The sequence below is a fragment of the Lontra canadensis genome, unplaced genomic scaffold (genome assembly GCF_010015895.1).
Source record: "Lontra canadensis isolate GAN:19392208 unplaced genomic scaffold, GSC_riverotter_1.0 scaffold19, whole genome shotgun sequence".
NCBI classification, from domain to species: Eukaryota; Metazoa; Chordata; class Mammalia; order Carnivora; family Mustelidae; genus Lontra; species Lontra canadensis.
The window spans coordinates 8,790,860-8,807,647 of record NW_022631013.1 but is presented as its reverse complement, the minus strand read 5'-3'; positions in this window follow the sequence as shown (position 1 = coordinate 8,807,647).

Here is a 16,788-nt window from a genome sequence, read left to right as displayed (position 1 = left end):
TATAATGCAGGCAGGCCAGATCTGAGGACCCAGAGGGGTTACCGCAGGACCCGCCAAGATGTTCCCTAGCTGCACACAGGATAGAAATCAAGCGTGAGCCAGCAGGAGATGAAAACTGATTTTACTGAAGATACAGAAAGAATGCAGGTACAGAATGTCTGTAAGACTCAGAAAGGAAAGGAGAGAGAGTTTTGTCTTTGCTCAGGGTCTGGGGTTTTTACTGAGGATTGTGGTCCGGCATGCATGTCACCTTAATCATCCAGGAACTGGATAGAACAGAGATGGGGGCCCAGGTGTTAGTCCTTCAAGCCAGACAGTCTTGGCATTGAGATGTCCAGTGCAGCGGTCTGGAGTACGCAGCTTCCTCTGCGTCATTCTCACTTGGTTCTTCCTTAGGTGTTGTTTATTCTGAAGAATTCATTAACTCCTAGTCTCTTACAAGGAGGACATACACTACATTCTGAGGCATGCGTAAAGTCGGGGTGCAGGTCCCAGCAAGAATAGAAGCAAGGAAAGGAGCCAAAAGCAGATTTTTTTTTTTATTTTTTTTTAAAGATTTATTTATTTATTTGACAGAGAGATCACAAGCAGGCAGAGAGGCAGGCAGAGAGAGAGGAGGAAGCAGGTTCCCTGCTGAGCAGAGAGCCCGATGCGGGGCTCGATCCCAGGACTCCGAGATCATGACCTGAGCCGAAGGCAGCGGCTTAACCCACTGAGCCACCCAGGCGCCCCCCAAAAGCAGATTTTTATGGAGTCCTTCAGTTTCCCTATCTCAATACTGCCCTAGGTGGTATAAAGATTCTCATGGAAAAATAAGCAAAAATTAATAAGTATTTGCTAATTTCACCCATGGATAGCAGAAGGTATCTGTTTCAGAATGATTTTAAAAGGTAACATGTTACTTTATCTCACATTGAATTAGAGCTCACCATTATCCACTGTAGGGAGAAAGATATAAAAAAATCTGAAAAAGGTTTTGTAACTTACTTAAAGAGACAAAACGTGATAGTGATAAAGGGATATTTTGTTTCTAATTATAATAGTGTCTTTTCAAAAAATGTGTAGTCTTATGTTAGACTTTTTGTTCTAAGCTGCTTGCAGAAGCACCTATATTTTCCTCAAAATAATAAGGGAAGAAAAATCAGAGTGAATAAGGGAAAGTACATTTAAATGACTGAAGTTTCTTTCATTAGTTAAATCTTTAGGTAAATTATATATACAGAAATATATATTTTAATACATAAGTAAAAGCCATTCTACTGTATTTTTGCACAAAGTCTGGGGAATGCAGTGAAGGGAAAGCCAGTCCTCAACAGTCTTGGTTTTAATTTCTCATTAATTTGACTTCATTAGCTCATGAGGATGGCATTTTGTCTTTTTGGTGGTGGCTATAGTTGATCTACATTAGATCAGATTGATAATAGACCCCTTTGGAGAACAGAATAAAAGAGATTAATTACTGTTTGAGGAAATAGCAGCATGGAATACCTCTGTTGATTAGTGCTTCCTTTTGCATTAGGAACAATTATTTGAGAAACAAAGTCAATTTCAGATCATAGTATTTGGTAAGTAAAGGGTTGAAATAAATATAACAGGATGGTTTTATATCACTTTGTATTTTATACTTTATAATTCTTGTAATTAGAGTGAACTAGAATAGTCTTATTGGCCAGGGTACTTCTCCCCTGATCAATCTTATTGGAACACAGCCATTCTTCAGTAACTACTTGTAAATTCTCTTTTAATTACCCGAATCATTGGCATTATCGTATCCAGCATTATAGCTTATGTTTCATTAATTACATTTTAAATTGGCAACTTCCCAACTGAATTAGAAGTCAGTATAACCCTATTAGCATTATGTTTACAAGTCATATTTTAATGAGGTTTCCTTATGGGAAGATAGTTTCATATGGATAGTCCCATACATTACAGAAATCTTGTGATCTTTTAATCAAAGGTTAAGTAAAAAGGTGATTTGAAAACATGAGGCATTATCTAAATACAATATGCTAGTCATTTATTCCTAATTCCGTAATCTAAGAACCTTGTATTTACTTGGAAGATCCTTTCCCCCTTTATTCTGATTAGTCTATTTGTATTCTCTGTATTAAATTTCACCATGAAATTGATAATAAATATAATGAACAATATCAACAAAGCAGGATATGCAGTAGCCTGCCTGACTTAGAAAATGCTCACTTATCAATCTTCACTACCTCATGTTTCAGGGATTCACCTGTTCTATGAACGTTGTTTTCTGTGGTGTGATAGCTACAAAATGGGTCCTACTTTCCTTGCACAGAAAGAGAAATGAGTATTACACAGTTGTTCACACCCCAAAAATGTTTGAATTTAAAATATCAATACCTACTGTAAAAGCCTATATCCTTGACATTACTGATTAAAATGGTAAGTTGTTTTTCCTCACGGTGGTTAATACTGACAACATGCTTTTCCAGATGTTAGCAAGTTTTGCTATCAAAGGAACAGACTGTCCGTAGAGTACTAAGCACTGATGTGTTCTTCAACCAATTTCACCTTTGCGCCTCACCAAATCCCCTTTAAGAAAACCAGTATAACAATTTTTGAGCTTGCAAATAGCTGGATTAAGAAATAAGTTTATGAAGTGAATTGTGAGGTAATCTACAGCACTTACAATCTAAATTGATTCATGAAATTCAATTTACACTAATCTTTCATACACTCAGGCTTGCCACCAGATGACACAGAACTATATCTAATAAAAGATAAAATTCCAGTGAGACAAATTGGAGATATAACTGAATACAGATGAATAGCCTAACTGATCCTAGACCAGGAAAACTTTGAATTAGAGAATTACTTCTCTGTCTCTCTCCATGAAAAGGTCTTTCCATGTAAAGATGATGGAATTATAAAATTACTTCTGTGAAATGCTCTTCACTTGAACACGTGCAAAGATAGAAAAAATAAGTTTTCTGCATTACCAGTATGTTAATAAGAGATGTGTTTTTGGTGTGTGGTCATCAGTTTCTGTGGAAACATTACGGATATAGAGAAATGTGATTTTGCATTACATTGCAATTAGGCAGTTGTTATTGGAAATATTATTCATAATAAAGTAGATTTTATTTTTTAATTTTTAAAAAATATTTTATTTTTTATTTGACAGAGGGAGAGAGAGCACAAGCAGGGGGAGGGCAGAGGGAGATGAAGAAGCAGACTCCTTCATGAGCAGAGCCCCATGTCTGGCTTAATCCCGTGACTTGGAGATCATCACCTGAGCCTAAGTCAGACGCTTAACAGAGTGAGACACCGAGGCCTCCCCCAATAAAATAAATTTAAAAAATGCATTTATGACATGATTTTTGGTTCTAGGTGGATTCTAACATTGGTCAATAGGTTATTTCATGATGCATATGTTAATGGTCTGCAAACTGAAACTCGTAGATCTTAAAGGATTTGCCTTAAGATAAACAGTTTCTGATAGTAGAGTCTTTCCTTCACTGTGTGCTATTTCCAACTGTAAAGAATCCTCAGAGCTGAAGCCATTTACCTTCCCAAGCTGACGGTGGAGTGATGACAGAATGAAGCTGAAGTCATAAAATGTTGAAAACTTAGAAAAACCAAGTCTGACTATTTGGGAAAACTTTTCTAGCAAAAGTCCTTGTTGAGTCAGAGTCCAAGTCTATGGTCTGTTTACCACTGGGTCCCTAAATACTCATCCTGCCATGCGTAACACAGAACTAGTCCTAACAAAGAACATCCTCCTTTTCTGTTTGAGGCCAAACTCCCCCTTAGGGTCTTGCTTTTGTAGTACTTCTGCACTCCTATGGCTGGAATGGAATTACCAGAAAATGACCCAGTGGTGAAGCTGTCACTGGACCTTTTGCTGTCCTTCAGCTGTGTTTCACCTCAACACCTGCTTCTGGGCCCCTCACACTGTGGAAGCTCCACAAATGCTCCACAGAAACTTGCTTCAACTGAATCTAAACAATGACTGTTTGACCACTGAAGCTATATGCCAAAGACGCCTGAGCCCATCACCTGAAAGACAGCTCACATTATTTTTTGCATCTCAGGCAGGTAGTATTTAAGTCAATGTGATGGTATCTGATGGGTAGGCCAGTTCTGATATTTTAATCAGCCAGTGTCAGCTGCTCGCCTAAGATTGTGGATTTTAGAACCGAAGTATATAATTTTTAGGTTTTAAGATGAGAATTTGTTCTCGTTACATATTTATAAAGTCACTATTGGGGTAAATATACTCTAATAATTTGGATAATTCTGGAAGCTGATTGATTACTAAATTTAAGATAGAAAAGAGTGTTCTTACTTATTTTGAGGACGGTTTCTTTTTATCAGGGGTTCAATCTGATATTCTAACAATTGCTCCATGGTGATTATAATCCTGGAACATTATGCTGTTGTTGGCAGTTTATGGGATTAAAATATGAAAATAAATGTGGTTGAAATTTAAATGGTCATTGTCATGTTGGGAGTAGGAAAAACCATTGTTCACATATTATCTTAAAATCAGTGATTTTAGTGAGAAACAATTTTTATATTTAATTGTCCCTGTTAGCAATATCCAATTACAGTCAAATTACTATGTGCCAGCTAGGACATCATTACCTTTTTTTTTTCCATAAAAACTTACTTTTCCAATGTATATCTTTGCTATAGGAAATAGCGTGACATCATTTAAGAGTTCAGTTCTTCGCAATTTCTGCTTTTCTCAGTCAAAACTTGACTTTCTTTTTGGTTATTGTTTTTCTGAATACAGAATGGAATTATGTTTACATTGAAAAATTTGAAAATGCACATAAGCACAAATAAAAAAAAATAAATGCCTACATTTACTACCAGCCATTCAGAGGTAACCACTGAAACACTATGATGTATGTCATCTGGTAATATCTTCTATGGAATATTTTTTATTTTAAACAAAAACTGGATCTTAGCATATTATTTTTTGGACATCTTTTTTCTTTCAGTTAATTGTCAGACTTTTTCAAATCAATGAACATCTTCAACTCTATTAATTTCAGGACAATGAATATGCTTTAAACTCTATTAATTCAACTCAAAGTTTAACTATAATGTGGGAATCCAAGCAAAAATGACATACAGTAAGATTTATACACAAAAAAGCCAAGAAGGTAATGAGAAGGGACAAAGAATGGGGCAGAGACTGGCTACACATAAACATATAAACTGAAGATGAAACTGTTTTACTTCCCAACTCTGCAAACGCTACAGTTTTTGAGCCTTTGAAATTTTCTCCTTACATTTGTATATGGTCCAATCTTATTGGAGTTGTATTCTCTCTGGTAGTGCCCTATTTTGTACAGCCAGGATAACCAGCTGAGGGTGTCCGCATTTCACCTAGATACCTCCTTGCTCAAGGTCATGGATTCATTGGGTGCATTTTCTGTCTTCCAAGTTATAGGTAATCATTTAAGACAAGTTTTTGCCTCAACATCACATGCTTTGTACTTTTCCAGCGTCCTATAATGGTTTTCTCATTATTCTCCATTCTCTTCATTCTCCTTTGACATTTTTTAGCCATATTCTATTTGGCTCCAAAAGCGACCTGAAGTGTTTTAAGCCACAACCCCTTTTTCTCAGGAATTTCTAGATAGTTAACTATTTCCACAATAATGCTGCATGATAACCAGGCACAAAATTTTAGTAACATTTAATAAAAATCTTTTTTTTTTCCTTATATGACTGGCTATTGTATGTCCTTTGCTTTTCCATCTAAATTTTAGCATTGGCTTGTCAGTTTTGAAGAAAAGCATGATAGTATTTTGATCAACATTTCATTGAATTTATAGATCAATTTAGGGAGAATTGATATCTTAACAATATTGAGTCTTCTCATTCATTAACATGGTATAACTTTCCCTTCATTTAGTCTTCTTTTTTTTTTTTTTTTTAAGATTTTATTTATTTATTTGACAGAGATTACAAGTAGACAGAGAGACAGGCAGAAAGAGGAAGGGAAGCAGGCTCCCCGCTGAGCAGAGAGCCCAATGTGGGGCTCGATCCCAGGGCCCTGGGATCATGACCTGAGCCGAAGGCAGAGGCTCCCACTGAGCCACCCAGGCGCCCCTCATTTAGTCTTCTTTAATTTAGTCTTCTTTAATTTCTCTCAGTAATATTGCATAGTTTTCAGTGTGTAGTTTCCACACATCTTTTGTTAAGATATATGTATTGGAGATGCTATTATAAATAATATTTTGAAATTTTGTTTTTTAATTATTAATTGATAGTCTATAGAAATACAATTGATTTCATGTTCAATTTTTTTCCCAGTGACATTGGAAAATTCACTTACTAGTTTAGTTGAGATTTTTCATAGACTCTAAGAATTCTATTTACATGGCAATCTGATTTTTGAATAAAGATATTACTTCTTCCTTTTTGATCTTTATTAAAGATTGTGATTATAGTGCTGTGCACATGGTTATAATTATTCAAATTCTCTGAGTTTCCACCAGTCCCCAGATTCCCTACTAATATTATGTTCTGACTGTTCTCTGGGACTTGTAACCTTATTCTGAATATAGAAAAATGGAAGAGAGGCATGGGTGGATTTACATCCTTTTGGCCTAGAAGAACAGTTACATGATTTTCTGATTGACACAATCCCTAGTTTTCTAGGTCAGGAACATAGACGGTTTGGAAGAACAAACGTTTTTCTGCCTATATTTTTAGGTCGTTTTTTAATTTTCTCCTAAATTGAAGACAGTGTGTGTCATTTGCTGAATTCTGATTTGTTTTTCTAAACCTAGCCCTGACAGCCTTGCAATTGTTGTCAATCCCTCCAAGATTATAGTGTTAGATGACTGCCTGATAGTTATATTTTTCTTTGTGACTTTGGGTATTTATCTTTCTTCTGTCTTTGATATTTTGGGGAGAAGTTGAAAGGAGCTGCATTTGGAGGTTGCTGAGCCAGTTGTCAAAATGAACTGGAAATACCACTATTTTTTTTTTTTTAAACTTAATTCCCAAGACCAATTCATGCACCATATAAGTTCTAATCCATTTATGTTTCAAGATGAAACAGTATTAACTTTTGCATCAAAAATTTTATTCCTAAAACTTCTGCTATTGTTAAAAGACTAAGCACCTTATTATTTGTTATAATTGTGCTTCTTATAGAAGGTCTTTCCTGGTCTAATATTAGCTGTGCTTGAATTACCTATATATTTCATAAGAAAGTCTGCCTTGAGATTCTCAGTTCCCTTTAGGTAGAGGAAAGGGGCAGACTATTGGCAGTGACATCACGTGCAGTTAAGTTTTTCCCCAGTTTTGCTTTGGGCAGAGTATTTGAGGAAATGTATCTTATAGAGAGCTCTTGAAAGTGTTTTTAGTATGATCATGTTATAAATTTCATTTAAAGAATCCATGCAATATTCTTTTTTAAAAATTTAAATTCAAGCTGGTTAACATATAATGTATTATTAGTTTCAGGGTAGAGTTTAGTGATTCATCAGTTGCATATAACACCCGGTGCTCATTACATCAGGTGCCCTCCTTAACGCCCATACCCAGTTACCGCATCCCTCTACCCACCTCCCCTCCAGTGACCCTCAGTTTGTTCCCTGGCTAAGAGTCTCTTATGGTTTGCCTCCTTCTGTTTTTATTTTACTTTATTTTTCCTTCCTTTCCCCTCTGTTCACTGTTTTGTTTCTTAAATTCTACATATGTGTGAAATTATATGGTATTTGTCTTTCTCTGACTTATTTCACTTAACATAATACCCTTAGGTTCCATGCATGTCGTTGCAAATGGCAAGATTTCATTCTTTTTGATGGCTAATGTTCCAATATATATATATATCACATCTTCTTTATCTATTCATCCATCGATGAACATCTGGGCTCTTTCCATTTTTTGGCAATTGTGGACATTTACAAAATCCATGCAATATTCTTAATTTGGTAATTGTCATATGAAGCCAGAGGATTCTGCTAAAACCCTTTTTTAAAAATCTGGATGTTCTCTAATCTTCTGAAATTCACTGGCAGTGGGGAATTGAGGAGAAGTAAGAGAGTAGGTGGGCAGAAAGAGGAGAGGTGGAAGCTCAAATCTTCCCGCTCCTAAGTTGTCTGCAGCCACTGTCAGCTGTAGACTTTCGGCTTTACCACAGCTTCAGCTGGGACCTCAGTGTCCCAAGACACAGTATTCAAGAACTGGAAACTGCACTATGCATGTGTTTTCTCCTTTATCATTTTCTCTTGTTAATGATGACTTATCTGTCTTCCACAGTTTTTCGAAGGAATGTGCCTCCCATTTCCATTACTACCCAACTAAAACCTGGAAACATCTGGAGGCAGGAAGCAAAGAAAGGTTGAACATCAAGGCACTTACATGTTAAATGATGCACTTCATTTAACCTATACCAGTATGTGTAAGGCTTAATAATAATGGCAGCATGTTAAGGCAGCATTTGAACGTTGTTTAGCAGTCCAACATCATGTATAATTTGCAGTTAGTTTAAACTCAATATAAAATATTCCTTTTTCTGGGGGTGCCTGGGTGGTTCAGTGGGTTAAAGCCTCTGCCTTCAGCTTGGGTCGTGATTCCAGAGTCCTGGGATCGAGCCCCGAGTTGGGCTCTCTGCTTGGCAGGGAGCCTTCTTCCCCCCCACTCCGCCCCCACCTGCCTCTCTGCCTACTTGTGTTCTCTGTCAAATAAATAAAAAATCTTTTTAAAAAATTCTTTTTTCCTGATATTTTCTGCTTCTCTAAGTGATTATTTTCAAGGTAGCATAGTGTTGGTCCCATGAACTGCACCAAAAAATGTACTGTGCTCAGTGAAGTTTCATTTGCTAGGTTATTGGAAGTCCATGTGCTCATAGAGCTCAGTCACACCGGCTTTCCTGTTGTTTCTCTCATGTTTCAAGTTCCCTGTCTAAGCAGAGTGGATGCACTGCCTGTTCCCTCTTCCTGGACAGTGTCCCACATTGTTACCGGAATCATCACCCTCTCCCTTCATCTGGGTCTCTGCCCACATGACCTCACTGCCTCAGTGAGGTCTTCTTGACTACTCTACTCCAAATAGCCCTCCCTCCTCTCTCTTTTTCCTCTAATGTTGCTTTGTTTTTCTTTCCCACATTATCGCTACTTATATTTTTACCCACTTACCGATGGATTGATTGCCTGTTGTAGAAACTATAATGTAAGCTCGGCAAGGACATGAATTTTGTTCAGTATGTATGCTTAATGCCTAGAACGGTGCCTAGCACTTCATAGTCAGTGGGTAATTTTCTTTCAGTAATAACTGAATTGGGACCTCTTCCTTGATCTTTCTTACTAAGCCAGAGTACTCTCTTCCTTGCTTCATAGGATTTATTACAGTCTGAAAATACATACTAATATTAGCATGTTTATTCCCCCCTTTCCATGTAATAGAGACTTCAAATAACATTGGTTTTAACGAGAGGGCAACTTATTTCTCTTTGGTGTAACAGTGTGTAGGTAGGCAGTCCCAGGGGTGGTGGAGCAGCCAGGAGGTCATACTGAGCCACAACTCCTTCTGTCTGGTTCCTCAACCATTGCAAGGGGCACGGCTTTCCTGGGCACTGCTGGCATGGCCATCGTGTACACATGCCTACCAGCAGGAAGAAGAAAGGAGAAGAGAAGGTCAGCCCCTCCTCTCCTTTTATGGTGTGATAATGTCCAGCTACAAGTGGCTCTGGAAAATAGAATGTTTATTCTGCCCAGATAAAAGCTTATCATGGAGATGGAAGAAAATATCCTATAGCAGGACCTGCTACGATCCTTTTGTGTAGTAATGTTGGGTCCCCCAATAATAGGTCCATGGTCAAAGGAGTGAGACTGATACAAAGCGAAGGTCAAGCAAAGCTTTATTTTGCACCAAGCATCAAGAATCAAACCGACCGCCAAACAGACCAGTCGGGGCCGCCCCTTACAGAGAGGGAGACCCCTCCCTGCCTCACAGACTAACTTTTATAGAGCAAAGGCCATGTGGCTGGGCCCGGCCACACACAGGTGGCAAATGAGATTGTAACATACAGAGAAAGCTGCACAGTCATGCTAGGTCACGCATGGGTGGCCAATTGAATTACAATTCACCCCATAGTAGCTATTTGAACTAGCCTATCGCCTTAGTCAGAATTGGTGCCCAAAAGGCGGGGCTCGCTGCCTTCGGCTCAGGTCGTGATCCCGGGGTCCTGGGATCGAGTCCCGCATCGGGCTCCTTGCTCGGCGGGGAGCCTGCTTCTCTCGCTGCCTTTGCCTGCCTCTCTGCCTGCTTGTGTGTACTCTCTCTCTATCTCTGGCAAATAAATAAAATCTTTAAAAAAAAAAAAAAAAAGAAACTTTAAAAAAAAAAAAAAAGGCGGGGCTCACACTCCTTGGTAGCTAGGGAGACAGTATGTGCGCTTTACTGATTGGATGTCTCCCCCTGACTCAAGTCATCCCTGCATTCCAGCTGTTATCTCCACCTGACCTGACCCACCCTTGTATTTAGGCTTTGTTACCTGGGACTGGTTTCCCGGACTTGCTTTTAAGTAAGTTCCCCTGGGGGAGCAGGGTCCATTTAAGTTTTACTGCATAAACAACAAAATGGCTGTTCAACCGAGGTGGGGCCGCTCTGGCTAAATAGGCCCTTTCAGTAATTTAATAATGTTCCTCTCTCCCACTGAACTGTTAAACACCTGTGGTTTTTCTTTTTGTTTTTTTCCTCAGGCCCTAGCACCATGCCATCCCATAGTGGTTACTCCATAACTATGTAGTTAAATGATTATTTTATTACTCAGTAACTACATAATTAAATAATTATTTTACTGATGACACAGCTCTCAACTAGGCATGCCCATTTGTCACAGGAGGGACTTCTTCAGTGAGGAGGGAGGAAGGAAGTTTATTCTCTTACTCTAGGTAGGAGGAGAGGGAAGTTCAAGATCAGGGAAGTGTTGGTGAGGATGAGGCAGGAATCGTTGAGACATTTAAGGCTTATGCAAGAGGAGGAGCCTGGGTGGGAACTGTCTGAGATTAGGAAATGGTAGCTGATGGGTCCTTTGTGCAAGGGAAAGCTCAAGGAAAGCTCCCGAAGGAGAGACTGGGGAGGCAGACAGGTGCATACCTGGGGATCCAGGAGCTGCTTAGGTCCTGTGGTCCCATCTTCCATTCCATGAGCTGCCCAGATTCTTCATAAAATCACTATTCATCTGAGCTTACTTTCCATTATGATTTTCTCTCTTTCAAGCAAACAAGATCCTGACTGACACATCACTTCAAAAAGGGCCTTGAAACTTGTTCTTAGATTTCTGGATAACCCCTAGGTTATGTAAACAGCTTCGTTTATAAGCAAAAACTCCTGGAATGTTGAAAGAAGCATATTTCTTATGAAATTAAACTTAATGCAACAGGAAAAATACCTATCCATTAAAAGCTTATAAATGCGTGAAATGATTTAAAAAAGATGAGTGCTGTTAAATATGATACTTCCTATTAAAAGCAACACTTTTGGTGAAAAAATCTTTTTTTCTATAATATCGATAATAAAATAAATTGCACAGAGAAATCACAGTGATGTAGGAAAGATGTTGGGGTTCAGAGCTGACTGCCAAGATGCAAAAGGTGGTTTTATTAAAGCACAGGGACAGGACCCGTGAGAAGAGAGAGCTGCACTGGGGTCATGAGGAGTGGCCCATTATATACTTTCAAGTTGAGAGGAGGGTAGGGACCACATAATTCTCTAAGGAATTTTGGAAGCAAGGTTTCCAGGACCTTGAGGGGGCTACCTGTTGTTAGGAAAAGTGATTGATTACTGCCTAATAAAACCTTAGTCATGAGACCCTTCATATTTATATTGGTGGGGAATGATTGCCAGCATATATCTTGGGGGCTAGAGGTAAAGGAAGTTTCCAAGGGAATTTTTGCATTTTAGAGCAGATTCACAGGATCTTGGGAGTTAGGCTAAAATTGCCTTTTGCTCTCAGCAAAGTATTAATATCCAGGCAGCTGAGCTCTTAGATGAATGTCACTCTGCCTCTTTTAAGGATTTGTTAATGGATTGTCAGGAATAAGGAAATTTAATTTTTCTTTTGCCTTTGTTTCCCACATTGAATTTGAAAAATATTGAAGGGGAGCAGAATTTGCTACCCCAAAGTATATGCCTCTTTGACGTAAGGATTATTTTAGACTGATTATTTTTAAGAAACAGACATTGAAAAGCTCTAAAAGCTGAGAAGAGACATTTACAGTGATAAAAGAAATCTCCATTTGTAAGGGTATCTCCCTCTGGATATCAGGAAGGGGAGCACTACTAAATATTTAGGAACTCTTATCAGTGAAGATGCCGATTTAAATCTGCATAACTACCACATGTGTTTACTGTAGCTTCCAGTAACTGGCTCCCTATTCCTCAACATCCTCTTTTGTCTTTAGCTGGAGATGGTATTTAAGGTGGTGACTTGGGGCATTTTGGGAAGTTACTTTTCCTGGGGATCTCCCATGTATATAAGAAGTATACATGTTATTAAATTTCATTTGTTTTTCTCTTATTAATCTGCCTTTTTTATGAGGGGGGGGGTCTTAGCCAGGAACCTACAAGGGTAGAGGAAAAATAATTTTCCCACCCCTATTTTATAAAAACCAATTTTTCTTTGAGGACTTTATAACTAAAATAACAATAATGGGAGGGAGCAGTGATCCTTAAAAGCAAAAAACAAAAAACAAAAAAACCCAAAAAAACAAATGAAGCAAATAAAATAAAAGATAGAATCTTCTGGAAATGGTGATATTAACTTGAACAGGTAAAAAAAAAATGAAAAAGACAAAGGGCATTTTAACTATCAGGACTTTATCATGTCATCATCATAATAAGATTCAGATGCCTTTGCCTTAGGTGGAAGCAATTTTGCATCCTACTTTGAGTCTCATGGTAAAAGACTGCAATGTGAAAAGGTCACTTTCACAACAAATTGTATCAAGAATGAAAAGAGAACAACAATAATGCCAGTATTATTTTGCTAAGGTCTTCTGTGAATTGTAAGTAGCAAAGTTTGTGGCTAACTGCGTGGTTTGCCATGTCAGTATAATGTTGATATTTGAATCAGAAAATCGGAAAGAAAGAAAGAAAGAAAGAAAGAAGGAAAGAAAGAAAGAAAGAAAGAAAGAAAGAAAGAAAGAAAGAAGTGTGGGTTCTATTTAAGTTGCAATATATTTTACCAAATTCTAATATATCATAGTGATGTCGTTTTTGAATGTTGGTGAGGTATGGAGCCAGTGGGCAAGAAAGAATTCTTGCGATGTCTTTGGTGCAAAAAGGTGACTTGTATTAAAGCACGGGGGCAGGACCCCTGAGCAGAAAGAGCTGCTGGACTGGGGTTGTGAGAAATGATTGATTATATACTTGGGAGTTGGGGTTTGAGGATTAGGGATAGCATAAGTCTGTAAGGAATTTTTGAAGCAAGGTTTCCAGGACCTTGAGGGTGCTAGCTGTTGTGAGGAATACGTCACTTATTACTGTCCAATACCCACCCTTTAGATGTATATCGGTAGGTCATATGCTTGGGGGATGATTGCCAACATATATTTTGGGGGTAGAGAAAAAGGAATTTTTATATGTTAAAGTAGACTTATAGGATCCTGGGGGTCAGGCTAAGATTGCCTTTTGTCTTTAGCCACTGAGGCACTGAGTTTCTAGAAGAATGTTACTCTTCCTGTTTTAAGGACTTGTGAATGGGCTGTAAGTAGTAAGGAAATTTAATTTTTCTTTTGCCTATGTTTCCCACATCAGTAAGATTGCTTTTTATAGTTTTTATGGTTAATATTGTATCATGCTTCCCACTTCATACCATTCTTATTTTATAAGTTAACAATTAGTCTGGGACAGATTATGATGGGCCTCTATGACAAGTTAAATAATTAGAAGCTTTGCTAAATGGTGAGCAATATAAGAGTATTTGACAGGAGAATAAAATCATGGGAATTTGGTTTGAAAAGATTGTCTGTGACAGGCAGGAAGATTGACATGAGGCAGCCAGGAAGGGAGATTTGTAGTAGGAGATTTGACAATTGAAATTTCATGTTCTTTCTGTACCCATTCATGTGTTTGCTGAACTGCTGGCTAATGTTTGAACTTCTCCTCTTCCTCCTCCTTACTCTTTTGTCTTCAAAGTAATGGAGGATAGTCGATAGAAAGGCAGGCAAGGGCAAGAGACCTCCGTCCAAAGAGGAAAGTACCTTTAAAAGGAAAAAGACCCCATACTCTTATTCTACACCACCCTGGAAGGAGCCCTCCACCCCTTGCCCTGAACAACTACCTGATATGTAGATGAGCACGTGGACAAAAACCTGATTGGGTGACAGAAGGCTAATTAGATTACAACAGCCTGCCAACAATCTCATAAAAACCCCTGGAGTTAGAAATTCCAACAGCAACCCTCTCAGGTCCCTTCCACTTTCAGGAGCTTTGTACTATCGCTCAATAAAGTTTGCAGTGCCACGCACCACTCCTCCCCCTGGTCTACCTCTTCATTCTTTGAAGCGGCGTGACCAAGAACTGGGGGACACTAAAGGAAAGGAAATCCTGAGACAAAAGTGCAGTGACCTTTGTGAGAGAGGGTTATTTTTCTTTAAAATCTTTGCCATCCTGGTTTGCCATTCCAGGGGTTGGGACTAAGGACAGACTGAATTTCTGCTGCCATGCTGGGTTCAGAATCCTTACTCCTTACCAAATACTAAACTGTGTATTAGTTTAAACTCCTTGTGCCAGGCTTCTTCTTATGCAGGATTGGTTTTTCTGAAAAGAGTTTTCTGATGCCTGTTTATAGACCCATCAGTTTGGCAGACATGCCCAGATATGTCTGAACCCCAGGAACTGATATAACTCAAGTTTTCTTAGGAGACTCCTCAGCCTTGTAAATAGGCTTCCGAGAGTCCTATCTTTTCAGTTTGCGAAACATGCCCAAACCTGTCTGAATCCCAGCGGTGAGCAGGAGTGTCTCAAACTGAGTTTTTTGCTGTATACAGCAGATAGGGTGAAAATAAAATAAAAAAAGAAATTTAATATCTATTGAGGGTTTTCACGTATTTGATCTTCACAAGAACATTGCAAGGCACACGCATTTCTTATGAAAGCATTTCTTATCATCCTATTTCAAAGTCAAGAGAATAGTAGGAGATGTGAAGTGAGTGGGAGAGAGGATAGAAAGCAGCTTTCTGATCATCGAAATGGAAGATAATAGGACATTTTTTGTTGCTGCAGGAAGAGGAGAAAGAGGTGGAAAGATGCAGGGGTAATTGAAAACCAAAGGGACATGAGAGCGTGAGAGGAAACCCTTCCTGGCTGAAATATAGAATCAGTCTGAAGTTGCTGGGGAGAGAAATGTAACAAAACAGTATACTTCTGAATTTGTTTTCAACAAATCACAGAAAAAAAACCCCAGACCCACGTAGATAAAGATCATCTAGTTGAAAAATATATCTATCACATCTGACTGGTTTTGTAGAACTCTGGTGGTTTATTAATACTGAAATTAGTCCACTGTGGGATACCATCCTGAGTATAAGATACACCATTGTTTTATGTGCCACTAAATTTTTTTAAGTGCTACCAATTAAATATGGCAAGTTATAATTGTAACATGCATTCTGATTTCAGAGATGATAAAATGTTTTAAAATATATGTCTCAGAATAATCGAAGGCCATTCCTTATACCCTCCAAATATATTTTTATGTCCAATGAGGACAGTCTATGCACATTGGTTGGATAAAGTTCATTGTACAAAAGATAGTTTTAACTAGCTGGCTGAGGATCTTGATACTTGCCTTCTGTCAATCTGGGGAAATAAAATCAACTTATAAACTGTCACAAGGAAACATAGTACCTCAATACATGGGGCATTTCATTCCCAAGAAATATTTTATATATTGATATCCTGGAAGATACCCAAAGTATGCAGTTTTTTTAGGGGGTGGGGAGAGAGAATCTTAAGCAGGATCCATCCTCAGGGGGCTCGATCTCACGACCCTGAGATCATGACCTGAGCTGAAATCAAGAGTTGGATGCTTAACCAACTGAGCCACCCAGGTGCCCCCAAAGTATGCAGTTTTTAAAAGATTTTTAAATATTATATTTTTCAATAATTTTGCAGGCTTTCTTCCTTGCAATATTTGTATTAGAGAATAAGAAATCATGTTTGTAAGCCCTTTCTATGAAAAAGGAAGTTATTGTCAATCACCTAAAGCATAAAAGAGAAAAATCAATTATAACCAGGTCATATATTAGGCACTTAACTTAGAAAGGACCTCTCTTTGGGAACTCTCTTAAAATAAGGAATGGTCTCTAATCAGCTTCGATATATTTAAAAACTCAAGGAAAATAACAAAACTGGCAAAGACCTGAGTAACTGATGTGGATAATGTATGACTAAAATTTAATGTTAACTTTAAAATTTAATGTTAAAGTAAGAGTGAGCAAGTCACTAATTCATGTGTCTGATGCGTGTTTCCAGAAATCATGAACATCTCACTCAACGTCTTACTCAACTAATCTTTTAAGATAAAAGAAATATACCTAATTCTTTGGCCAAGACACCTTCCAAAACAAGTGAAAGTGTATTTTACTGGAAATCTCAAATCCTATGTTCCAGTTTTGGATCTACTAGTAAGTAATTGTATGACAGACAAAATTCCTTAACTTATTTAGTCTTCGGTTTGTTCTTCTGTAAAATGAACAAACCAGAGTAGGTAAACTACATGATGTGTAAAAACAACAACAACAAAAACTCTTTCAACTCAAATAATTAGAAACATAA